Raw genomic sequence first — 14,015 nt, forward strand, 5'->3', positions numbered from 1 at the left:
TGCTAGGGGTTGCCCCGAGTAGCCCCGAGGAGAGCCCCGAGCTCTGTCCCAATCAAGTGCTCCGAATTGGGGTGACGTAGCCCCAAACATTCCTGTGGAAAGCCCCGACCAGTGAGGTTAGTGATGTACTCGATTTTATATATGATTTAATAAATGTGAGGTTAAATTTATTACAACTCTTTGTTGTTCATTTGCGGGATCCGTCTACCTGGGACGAGGAAACTACTTTGTTTACAAACCGAATGTTTACTTTCCTCCTCCCAGAACGACATAATTATCTTATTCGACGCCTCAATAGGTCTTTTTAGACCCCTATTACGCAGCAATTGGTATCAGCGGTGGGATCCCGCTAACTTACCTACATATTTATTTACACTTACGTGATTATACTCAGAACGGAGCCTGGTGCTAGGTGTTATAATACTTGTTTACATGTTTGTTTACATGTTTGTTTACATGTGTGTTTACACGTGTGTTTACATATAAAAACAACTTGTTTTGTTGCTTAAATTCTTGTGTTATTTTTTTACCTTTCTTACACTGTGATCCATTATAACGATGGATGATTCCGGGACTGTAAGTTTCCCAAATTTACACAGTGAAGAGTTCTATGAGACTGTTGATGAGGCAGATTCTTTGCATATTGATCATAGTTACCAAACTGACTATATGAACAATATCCGAAGAAAGCATACTTCTGTTTTTTATGATAACAGTGATTTGAATACGCAAAGTCTTGCTCATCAGTCTCATCGGCACTCACCACAGTTGAATTTTTTCTGAGTCAAACAGTAGTTTTGTTGTTGATCATGGTGTTGATCAAAATACAAACCGGTACCGTACACATGATACGTTAAATAGCTCACTACATTGTGCCCGAGCACAGAATTATGAACCTGAAGTAAATTTTGGTTCGCATACTAATCATACAACAGGTAGACAAAACACAACTGTGAAAAGCGTACAACTAAAACCACAATCCTATGATGGTAGTGATGATCTTGAAGATTATCTCACACAATTTCAAATACTATCTGAAATAAATAACTGGAGTTATTCAGTTAAGTCACTATATCTAGCAGGTAGTCTGAAAGGTGCTGCTCGTGCTTTGCTTAGCGAGTTATCTCCAGCTCAGCAACGGGACTATGATTGCATAATGCGCGCACTCAACAGTCGTTATGGTTCTGTCAATAAGGCAGAGGTGTTTAGAGCACAATTACAAAACAGAACAAAAGGAAAGAATGAGACAATCCCAGATTTAGCTCAATCTATAAAGAAACTTACAAGGCAGGCATATCCATTGGCACCATCATCTGTCATTGAGGTTTTGTCATTAGATCATTTCATTGATGCAATCAATGATTCAGACATTAGATTAAGATTGAGGGAAGCTTGTCCTAGGTCTATGAATGAAGCTGAAACTTTGGCTGTACGTCTCGAAACTTATCGTCTCGCTGACAATTATAGGGGACGTCAAACTCGTTCTGTAGATGTAAGAGCAACTGAGACTTCAAATGTGTCGAGCAAAACATCAGGCGAGAATAATGAAGTAAGCTCTAAAACACCATCTAACTCCTCTGAGATAGATAGTTTGAAAAATGAACTCAAGTCTCTTACCAAAGATATTAAAGATTTGGTCAAGACTACTAAATCTAGTTCTCAAAATAATCAAAACAAACAAAAACAGTACACAAATCACAATGGCAATCAGGAGCGCCATAACTGGAACCGCAATAGTGGTAGCAATAACCACAATAACTCTGGTAACAAGTACAATAACCACCACAAAAATCATCAATCCAGTTCGGGAAACTAAATTCTGCTGAAGTGGTGGACCACACAACAGCAAACTTTAACCAAGGTCCTACAATAGTGATGGTCAGTAGTGTTGACAAGGGTTTATTTGTTGCTGGATCTATGCAGTCATATCCTGTTCGCATGCTTGTGGACACAGGTTCGAATGTCACAATTATGAAAACAGAGGTTTTCAAGAAAATATCTAATATTTCTGAAATAGAAGTGACAAAAGTAAATTCAACCCTTGTAACTGTTACTGGTGAGTCTTCTCCATTTTATGGAAAGGCAGACCTGTTGATAGAAATAGGAAACCATAAAATGCAACATTCTGTGTTATTAGCAGATATTAAAAATGATGTAATTTTGGGTGTAGATTTTATGGAGAAGAAACACAAATGTGATGTATTGTTAAGCAAGAATTGCTTGTCAATCAATGGTCATAAGGTACAATGCTTTCAAATATCAGATTTGAACGTTCCTACATGTTGTAGAATAGCAATAGACCAGCAGGTGACAGTACCTCCTGAGTCTGAGATGATTGTTCAAGGTAGACCTATTGATACCTTGTCCAAGGGAAAGAATTGTGTGTTGGAGACAGCTCCTTCCTTCAATGAGAAAAGGCCTTAGTAGATCCTTGTAAAGGACTTGTACCTATACGGGTAATTAATTTATCCGAACAACCTCGAATTATCCATAAACACACTGTAGCTGCAGTCAGCGAACCAATAGATGAAGATATGGTTTTTGAACCTGAAAATGTTAGAAACATCACTATTAGTGAGACCAAAAGTAATCAAAAGTGTGATAAGAAATTACCAGACCATGTGGTAAATTTGTTCAATAAAAGCAGTGACATTTTAGATATTGAACAAACAGAGAAACTTAAAGTGTTGTTAGAAAAACATCAACATACATTTTCCAAGTCATCAACTGACATTGGCTGTACTAGTCTTGTAGAGCATACTATCAATACAGGAAATGTTCCTCCTATTAAACAGAGGCCCAGAAGGGGTCCTCTTGCAAAAATGAAAGAGGCCGAGGCTGAAATAAAAGATATGGCTGAGAGAAACATCATTGAACCTTGTTCTGGTCCTTGGTGCTCTCCCACTGTTTTAGTCCGTAAAAAGGATAACAGTATTAGATTCTGTGTAGATTACAGAAAATTGAATGACATAACCATTAAAGATTCTCATCCTCTTCCGAGAATCGACGATACACTTGATGCCCTGTCGGGTTCACAGTGGTTCAGTACACTTGATTTGAAAAGTGGTTACTGGCAGGTGAAAATGGCTGAAAAAGATAAACCAAAAACAGCATTTTCTATACAGGGTGGTGGTTTCTGGCAGTTTAATGTCATGAGTTTTGGACTTTGTAACGCCCCAGCCACTTTTGAACGTTTAATGGAACGTGTATTAAGTGGGTTATCATGGAAAACATGTCTAGTATGCCTGGACGACATAATTGTTTTCGCAAAGGCATTTGAGGAACAACTAGAAAGACTAGATTAAGTTTTTACTAGACTTCATGAAGCCGGCCTCAAATTGAGTCCTAAGAAATGTACACTATTTCAAGAGGATGTAGACTTCTTAGGCCACAATGTTAGTAGAAATGGTATTTCTACAGATCCTAAGAAAGTGGCCGCAGTAAAAGGGTGGCCAGTACCTAAAAATGTAAAGGATGTCAGAAGTTTCTTGGGTATATGCTCCCATTATAGGCGCTTTGTACGAAACTTTGCAGACATAGCTAAACCATTACACAAGCAAACAGAGAATGGTTGTCCATTTACATGGACAGAGTTATGTCAGAAAGCATTCGAAACACTTAAAACTGTTTTAACAACTGCTCCTATACTAGGTTACCCAACAGCTGAAGGTACTTTCATAGTTGATAGCAATGAAGGCATGGGCGCAGTCCTGTCTCAAGTTCAGGGTGATACTGAAAAAGTAATAAGTTACTTTAGTAAAACATTCTCTAAGCCTGAAAAGAAATACTGTGTTACTAGAAGAGAATTGTTGGCTGTTGTAGCCTCAATTAAACTTTTTCACCATTACTTATATGGTAGACAATTTCTCGTACGCAGTGATCATGGTGCCTTGAGATGGTTGTTAAATTTTAAGAACCCTGAGGGTCAGATCGCTCGATGGTTTGAGGTTCTTGCAACCTATGACTTTAGCACAGAACATCGAGCTGGTCGATCACATTCTAATGCCGATGCATTATCTAGGAGACCATGTCATGACAAACACTGTGGACATTGTATTCGTGCAGAAACCAAAGAACAATTACAAACAGGGGAGACAACTCAAACACAGAAATGTAATACTGTTGAAGTGTCACAGTCAGATACTCCTATTAAGGAGGTAGAGTTGGAAAGTAATGAAAATAAGGTTCATGTAGGTGAAAGTTCACCAAATATACTTACTATGTTGACCTCTCATGATAGCATGATTGATCCTAGTCTAGTAGAATTTGTAACCTCTGACTTTGAGGGTTCTATTAGCAGTGATACTCATCCTAGAGAGACAGTGAGTGGTGAGATAAGTCAGCAGAATTCGGGCGATGTTATATCGCAAGAACCAAATTTATGTTGCACAGGAAGTTGTCCTGATTCACTTCACATACCTCCAGATATGTTACTATATTCCACGCATGACATAGATCCATTTCATAATGATCTGTGTGATGTACATGCTTGTACTAGGCAAAGCTCTAAGCTTCAAAAAGTAGACATAAAAGATGACCAAACCCCTGGTTTCATCAAAACTAACTACACAGAGCATGATCACTGATACTACAGGAAGTTGTCCTGAAGATCTGCGAGAATCACAACTGAGTGACCCAGATATAAGTATTTTGTATCAATGGAAAAAGGAAAATGAAAGACCACCATGGTCCTCTATATACTCATACAGTGAGGCAGTGAAATTTTACTGGTCAAGATGGGATTCCCTTCATCTTAGAGATGAAATATTGTACAGGAAATGGGAAACAGATGATGGTAAATCATGTATTTGGCAAGTGGTTTTACCACTAAAACACAGACCTTTTGACTTAAACAACTGCATGACAGTTGTACAGGTGGCCATTTAGGAATTAAGAAAACTTTGTCTAAATTAAGACAGAGATTTTTCTGGTGTGGTTTACGTAGAGATGTCACCTTATGGTGTCGAATGTGCGACTCTTGTGCTGCAGGGAAAAGGCGAGGCAAAGTGCCACATGCCACCTTGCAGAAGTATGGTGCTGGTGCACCGATGGAAAGGATAGCTGTGGATATATTAGGTCCACTACCCCGCAGTAAGAAGGGTAACAAATACCTTCTTGTTGTAGGTGATTATTTCACCAAGTGGGTTGATGCTTTCCCAGTTCCCAATGAAGAAGCTCATACAATAGCTAAAAAGCTTGTAGAGAGAGTATTTAGTGTATTTGGAGTACTAATGCAACTCCACACAGATAGGGGAACTAATTTTGAGTCACATTTATTTAAGGAAATGTGTAAGATTATGGGTATTGATAAGACTAGAACTACAGCTTATCGTTCCCAATCTGACGGAATGATAGAAAGAGCCATTCAAACAATTGAAAACATGCTAAGAAACTGTGTTTCAAATAATCAAACCGATTGGGATGAGTATATTCCTGATATATTCCTATGCTGATGATGGCATACAGGTCCTCTGAGCATGAAGCCACAGGATTTAGTCCTTGTACACTGATGCTGGGAAGGGAGATAACTCTTCCAGTAGATCTGTGTTATGGCAGTCCTATGAAAGAGAATTATACAAATCATACATCAGAGTACACTAGGAATCTGTTAAATCACTTACTAAAAGTACATGAAGTGGCTAGACAAAACTTGAATTTGTCCCACACCAGGAATGAAGAAACAGTATGACAGTAAAAGTAAACAATCTACACATTGTAGAGGTGACTTAGTCTGGTTATATAATCCAGCTAGGAATGTAGGTAAATGCCAGAAATTACAAAATTTATGGCATGGACCATATGGCGTGACTGAAGTTCTAAATGATGTCATATACCGTATTCAAGAGACACCTCGGTCAAAGCCTAAGGTAGTCCATCATGATCATTTAAAACCCTACCAAGGTAACACAGTAAAACACTGGTTGAAATAAAAAAAATGTTGAGTTGAACAATGTTCATGTTCTTGGTTCTGTTTGAAGTTTTGTATGAATAAACATGTCGTTATAAAACAGTAATTATAACTCAATATAATTACAATTACCTTAAACAGGTGGTGAAAACATGCTATTGAAGTTCAAATGAATTTGATTTGAAATATTATGTGAAGAAAATTCACAGTTAATTGACAAAGTATCAATTCTCAAGCAAATTATATGCTGAATTGTTAACACAATATTGTACTTGTGGTACAGATACTAATATGTTGTTGCATTATAATGATAATTGACAAAACTTGAATTTGTCGAAAGCTATAATATGGAAATTATATCCATTTAAATAAAGTACATTGAATAAAAAGTATGTACTCCTTACAATGTAAGAATATTCCTATGTCTTAAGGAATATTAAGTTCATCTTCATCATTTTTCAGATGAAACTCAAATGCACTTTGTGCCCGTTAAAGACGTTTTCGAAGATGGACCATGCCAGGCGACATCTCCTAGAGCAGCATTCCATGCTCGGCTACATGTGTCCTGTGTGCCAGCGCACCTTCAATAGACCTAATGCCAGCCATGAGGGTTGCCGTAATGGTGTTAAGCCAAGTAATTTAATTCTATATTGCCGCCAGACGGGGAAATAAGGAACGGCCATACTGGATGAATTTAGGAGGAGGATACCTTCTCTGGTGGAGAGAGTGAGTGAGGAACTGTCACCACATCAACCGTCTAGAGGACCTACCCAGTGTGCACCACCAGCAAAGCGGGCCAGACATGATGACCTCCAGGACATCCTTGAGGACCTTCCAGACGAACTAGCCTTTCTTGTTAATGGGGACACAGAGGCAGTATCGCAGTATGTATCAGTTCCAGAGAGCCCTATACCGTGTGAGGCAGCAACATTCAAGACCATTGATGTCACTAGTGATGATGGCCGTGTTATATTAGATATAGGTGGTACTAAATTCAGCACCTCCAGGGCGACCCTGACTGTGGTAAGCGGATGTTTTTTTACCTATATGCTGTTACCAAGTATTACCAATTATTTCGTTGATAGGGACCCCTTACATTTAAGGACCATTTTGAATTTTTTACGGTATGGAAGCAACATCAGGCCAGTACTTCTCCCTGATACAGTAAAGGAGTTAGTAGAATTAGAGATATAATCAGAATTTTATAGATTGTACAACTTTGGGGGTTAAGGATCAGGGAGAAGCTAGAAATGTTACATTAGATACAATAGGTACATGTTGTCCATATTTTTGGGAATTTCAGAGTTAGGAGTTAGGCAGTAATATCTGGGATGGTCGGGGGATCTTATAGTGTATGGAACAGGTTTAAACCACATTGTAAAGTACTTAATTATTCTAATCAACTTACAATACCTGTTACTAAATAAATTATTTATTTTTCATGTTTTTTATATATATAGGCATTGTTCCATATTGTTATTACTATCAGGAATAGACAGATCATATATACAGTGTATTATTGTCATTGATATTCAGTTAATAATATAGTTGTCATTGTTACTTATTGTTTTATTGTTGCTAAATAATATCTAAAGAATCAATTATTTATACTCAATCATATTTGAAATGTATGCCAATGTTATTGTTGTTTGAGAATTGAAGTGGTCAAAGTAATAATTTTTTTTTTTTTTTTTTTTTTTTTTTTCAAAATAAATGTTTATTTATAATAAGCATAACAACAAAATACACATCTGTCCTCTCACAGGAGGAGACTTATTCGTCGTTCGCACTTTCAATCACGCACATACCTTACGTTCATAAATGGTATTATGTAACCTTAAATGTAAGGGAGATAATAGACTAACCGGAAGTTCATATTTTCACGTGGGCGTACATCTCCCACACGTGGCCGATAATACACGTGGAAATATTATCAGTGTTTGGATGGTCACACGTGTTTAGTCTCTTTACAATACTGCTATTTTTGGTAAGTACACAATTTTTTTTTACATTTTTAATTGCTGTTGCTGAATCCATACTATCACAGGGACCTGGGAAGTACGTTTGCATTGCCGTGTAAACTTTTACAATGAAGGCCTAATGTGTAAACAACGACTCATTTCAGTTCCAGTGTCGGTCTCAAGCCTAACAAAAATCGGCCTAAAATATACTTTACCGACACTATAATAGGATCATAACATATCACGGATGCAACAGACTTCCAGGTCTCTTTGTATACAGTATACGTATGAATTCAAGTTATTTAAGCGTTTAAACAATTTTCATCTGATTATGTCATTGATAAAGCAATGATAGTTGCACATTATACGTCATATCTTAGATAACAATAATTAATGCAAACTACGTAGATAATTAGATAAATATATAATAATTATTTTTCTAAATAATCAATGAGATGTATATGTCAAATATTAATTTAGTACGTTTTTGTGTACTTCTGTTTATACCTGTGTATATACATGTATATTAAGTAGCATGCACCAATGTCATGTACATGTACCTGGTACCTTACAATTGTTATGTACTAGGCCTATACCAAAAAGAATGTATTTTGTATATTTTGTATGCTGATTTGTTGTTATTATTACTTTTCAGTGTCCAAAGAGGAATATTATACATTGTGAATTTTATTAAAAGTGATTGTTTGAAATTTTCCATGGATCTGAAGAAAGAATAGTTAAAAGAAGAGAAAAAACAAAAACAAAGCTGCTGAACACTTCAGAAGATAGATTTCCCTAAAGGACATGGACATTTTTTTTTTTTAAATTGTGTGTCATTTTTTTTTCATAATTAGTGATTATGTTTATTTGTTTTTAGTTTTTACACTTATTGTTGAAGGTGTTTGAGAAATTTAGTATAAAAGGTTAGATCTGCCATAAACATATTATAAATATCTAGACTCTTTTTGTCTTTTTTCACTGACATAAAAAGATTTATATATTGTGTACCCTGCTAATGCTAGCATAAAGTTAAATTGTTTCATTTTTTTGTTTCCCGGTTTGTATCCAATAACCAAATATTTTCAATTTTCTAATATTTATAATTATTCCTAATTTATGCATATTGATTGTTAGGGTATTCCAAAATGTTTCTACATGGGCGCACTCGATGAAAAAATGTAAGTTATCATCAATCTTATTACAATATGGACACAAGTCTGAATTTTCTATCCTCCATCTCTTCAGATTTTTTCTAGTTGGAATAATATTATGAATCAATTTCCATTTGAAGATTTTCAATGCATTATCATGCAAGTTTTTGAAGATGAATTTAAAATTTTCATGGAAATCTTTATTCCCAGCATGGAATTGATTTTTCCACTTTTCTATCAGACTTGGGTTTTCTTTTTTAGATTTAATTAAGGTGTTATATATAAATTTATTAGTATACCCATTTAACATTTCAATTTCATCTTTATTTACTTCCACTGTTTCTAGTTCCAATTTCTCAACCCATGATTTTGGTATAGATTTTTTTATTTTCATGAGTTCAGCAATCCAATTAGCTTTACTTATTAATTTTGAATAAATGGTGGCATCATTTAGTTTTCCAGCTTCATCACATAAGTCTTTTATTGTTATTATACCACTGTCTATCCAGTGTTTAAATATAATAGATTTACCCCCGCATGTGATGTTGGCATTACCCCATATTATTTCATTTTGAATACTTGTAGGTACTTGTATATTATTTGTATTTATATTCTTAAATTTTACCCACGAGTCAAGAATATTTTTGTAAAAGGATGGAATTTCTTCTATGTTTTGTACCATTCTTAGAGATTGTATTCGCATTCTGAAGATTAATAATTTCTTTCCAAATTTGTCAAAATGAAATTTTGGTATAACTGTCCAGTTTGAAGATTGATTTGTTGTATCAAAAAACCTGTTTACCCATGTTATTCTTAACATTTCAATGTGTGTTTCAATATCTCTTATTTTCAAACCTCCTTCATCTAATTCATTTATCATTACTTTTCTTTTTATTTTATCTGGTTTATCATCCCATAGATATCCATATATAATTTTTTCTAAAGCCTTAACCTGTTCAGTCGTTACATGCTGCACTGTTGCTAGGAATGTTATTTTCGGTATTATCAATGCATTTATTATAGTTGTTTTTCCAATTAATGTGAGTTTTCTTTTTTTCCAATTTTTTATCAGGTAATTAATAGAGTTAATGTTTTTTTCCCAGTTAATCTGTTCCACTTCTCTTTTTTTAGTACCAAATATCACGCCAAGAGACTTTATATTATCTCGTGTCATCTTTATCCCATATACATCTTTTTTATTTTTGTTTTTGCCTAACCAAAGACCTTCAGATTTTTCTTTATTCAACTCAAGTCCAGAATGCATACCAAAGTATTCAATTTCTTTTATTGCATTTTTTATATCATTTGATTTTAAAAACAGTGTTGTATCATCTGCCAACTGTGAAATTTTCATTGTTTTTCCTTTAATTGTAACTCCTTTAATGTTGTTGTTATTTCTTATTTTAATTGCCATTATTTCAACTGATATTACAAAAATCAAACAACTTAATGGACAACCTTGTCTTATTCCTCGAGATATTTTGTATGAATCTGATATGAAGTTGTTGTTTGAAATACACCCATATATATCGTAATACAGTGTGCGAACCCAGGATATGAAAGATTCTCCAAAACCAAAATATTTTAGCGCATTAAGCATAAAATCCCATTCGATGGTATCAAAAGCTTTTTTAAAATCCAAAAATATGACTGCACTATCTGTTTCAAATTTTTCTGCATAATCTATTATATCTTGTATTTGCCTTATATTAAACCCAATAAATCTGTTTTTGATGTATCCATTTTGATCAGAGTGTATAATGCTTGGCATAATTTTTTTCAATCTTTGAGCTAGCACATATGCTGCAATCTTATAATCTATATTAAGTAAAGTGATTGGCCTCCAATTTTGTAAAGAAGTTTCATCTCCTTTTTTGTAAATTAAAGAGAGTAGGCCTATTTTCTGTGACTCTGACATTTCACCATCACGATATGCTTCATTTAATGCATCTATTACTAGATCTCCTATAATACTCCAGAAGTGCTCATAGAATTCTACAGTAAGGCCATCCAGACCAGGGCTTTTATTTTTTTTCATATTTTTAATAGCAAATGTACATTCAATTTTTGTTAGGACTCCATCACACTGGACTTTTTCAGCTTCATTTAGTGTACGTTGAATATTTGTATTTTCCAGATACCTCTTTATGGATTCTTTTTTGGGATTTTTACTTGTGTATAAGTCTTCATAAAACAGGCGTATGACATCAAGAATTTTGTTTTCATCAGTTACTAAGTTATTATCTTTATCTCGAACTTTATGTATGACTTTTTTGGCCTGTCTTTGTTTTTCTAAGCCCAAAAAGTATTTATTTGTTCTCTCCCCCTTAGTTATGTATTGACATCTAGATCTTATTTTTTCTCCTTGTGCTTTATGGTCATAATATGCTTCTATTTCCTTTTCTAATTGTTTAATCTGTTCATCATTAATTTTATCTGGTGCATTTTCATTTATTTCATAAAGCTTTGTAAGTTTTTCTTCTAGATATGTAACATCATCTTTTCTTTGTTTACTTTGTTTTTTACAGAAATTTATTGTAGCTTCCCTTATTAGAACTTTAATATAGTCCCATGTTTGTCTTTTATTTAGGTTACCCCTTTGGCATTCTCTTTCTGCTATTTTAATAACATTTTTTATTTTTTTATTGTAATTATTATCTGTAAGTACACTGTTATTCATTTTCCAATTTCCCTTTCCCCGATTTTCGCCTACATTTATTAGTTTAAGTGATACAGCCATATGGTCAGTTGATCGTATCTGTGCTGGCCTTATGTCACATGACTTTATCCTATTTATGAAATCTTTTGTTATCAGCCAGTCGTCTAATCTGCTTGCTTCCCTTCCATTTTTTCGTCTCCAACTAAATTGCATAATCTTTGAGTTTTTTTCGCGCCAGATATCAATAAGTTTAAAAAATTTCATTAAATCTGTTAAACCGAAAACAGGTTTTCTAATTTTGGCATTCCTTGATTTTCTGTCGATTGGCTTCAGGGTTTCATTAAAATCACCCCCTATTATATTTATACCTACACTTATTTTATTCATGTTTTCTTTTAATTTTTTAAAAAATGTATTTCGCTTAACCGGATCATTTGGTGCATAAATATTTGTTACGGAGTATATATTATTATTTATTTTTAAGACTAACATTAAAATTCTCCCATCGTCAGACTTGTATTGGTCTATTAAAGTATATTGTACATTTTTATTAATATATATTGAAACACCCCTGCTATCACTTGTCCAAATGTTATGATAGATTTGTCCTTCATACTCTTGTTCTAGCAAGGGAAATAACTCTTGTGTATAGTGAGTTTCTTGTAGAAAAACCAGGTCACATTTTTGTTGCTTTATGTATTGTATTAACCGTTGTCTTTTTGAACCATCTCTCAAACCCTGTGCATTCAAGGAGATAAAATGTAGATTTTTTATGCTATCCATAATATTATTTGTTTGTTTGATTTATAATTGTTATTTTTGTTTTCAATATGTATACTATTGATGTTGTTTGTGTACAGTCATATGAGTGTGATAAATGTTTACATGAATTTTGTTTTTGTGACCTATACCAATGATTATACATGTTCATATACAACTTTATACATTCTGTATATTTTACATACATATTACTTATATACATGTAGATATGCATGCCAATAATATTTTTAACTTCATTTTTATACCTGATATCTTTTAAACTCTCTTTCTTAATATGTGTCTCACATACAACAGTTACACTCTCATACACACAGTTTACAGACTCATACTTGTACTGATACACATACGTTTCATTTTTTATTAAGTACATGTATATGTTGTATTGGAAAAATATTTTCATTGAGGATCTACATGTTTTTATATAGGCATACATTCTCTTTACATATACATATGTATACCTAAACATATCCTTTACATATAGGATTCTGAATTTTTGCATATGATGTAGTATTGATTGTACATGCCAAAATTCATAAACAGTTTGTGCATTCATACCTGTTTTGATGATTTGGTGTAACTTACTTTGATCATAACAATATGTTTTTATTAAGCAAAAAAGTATAGTATACATACTTTCAACCATACTAGTACTTGTGATTCTGAATTTTTTTTTTTTTTTTTTTTTGCGCTATACATTTTTGGATATACATTTTGTACTATCAATTCAGAACTCAAAGGTACACTTGTATTTTCACATCCATGCATGTTTTTGTAAATGTACACTTCTAAACATTGCATGTAAGAATATAGTTTTACAGCATGCATGCATATTGATTTTTTACAATTTAATATACATAGTATTATATTGATAATAAGTTTTTGTGTTATTATTATACAGATAGCATATATACTTATATAAATGCATTTATATGCTTTACTCAAACATGCATATATGCATCCTGTGGTGCACATCAAGCTTATACAAAACAAAAACCTGAATATGCATTTAAAATTGAATAAGTCATAATGAATATTATTTCTTTTTTCTTTGATTTCACTATATTTTTTCATATTACACATATATATGCATATGAGAAAAAATGAATTTATTGTTTCTTTGATCTTAATAATATTGTGAATATAACATATGTATTCACATGTACATGTACCTACATATATTGTACATTTGCGTAGGTCATTACATACTAAAAGTGTTTGTAATAAGTATACGTGAATTATAACTTTAATGTAAGTAGAACACATCATGTTTGTTTTTCATTTTTAATTTTGTTTGAATACATTCACATACATTCTTCTGTATGCATGTATCTCTGTTGTTCGTTTAACAATAAATTCTTGTTTAATACAAGTTTTATTTGTTATTGAACTTTTTTCACTAATTGATTTAGACACTGACATTGTTTGAAAACAATTACTTGGGTGAGTGCTTTGTACCATTTTCATTGTCCCTGTGTACCTGCACATGCACCTGCAATTTTGTTTTTTTCTTAGGGGAACCATCCAGTGGAGTGGGTGGTGTTCTACCCTCTTGTTTC

Source organism: Argopecten irradians, unplaced genomic scaffold (assembly GCF_041381155.1).
Source record: "Argopecten irradians isolate NY unplaced genomic scaffold, Ai_NY scaffold_0231, whole genome shotgun sequence".
Lineage (NCBI taxonomy): Eukaryota > Metazoa > Mollusca > Bivalvia > Pectinida > Pectinidae > Argopecten > Argopecten irradians.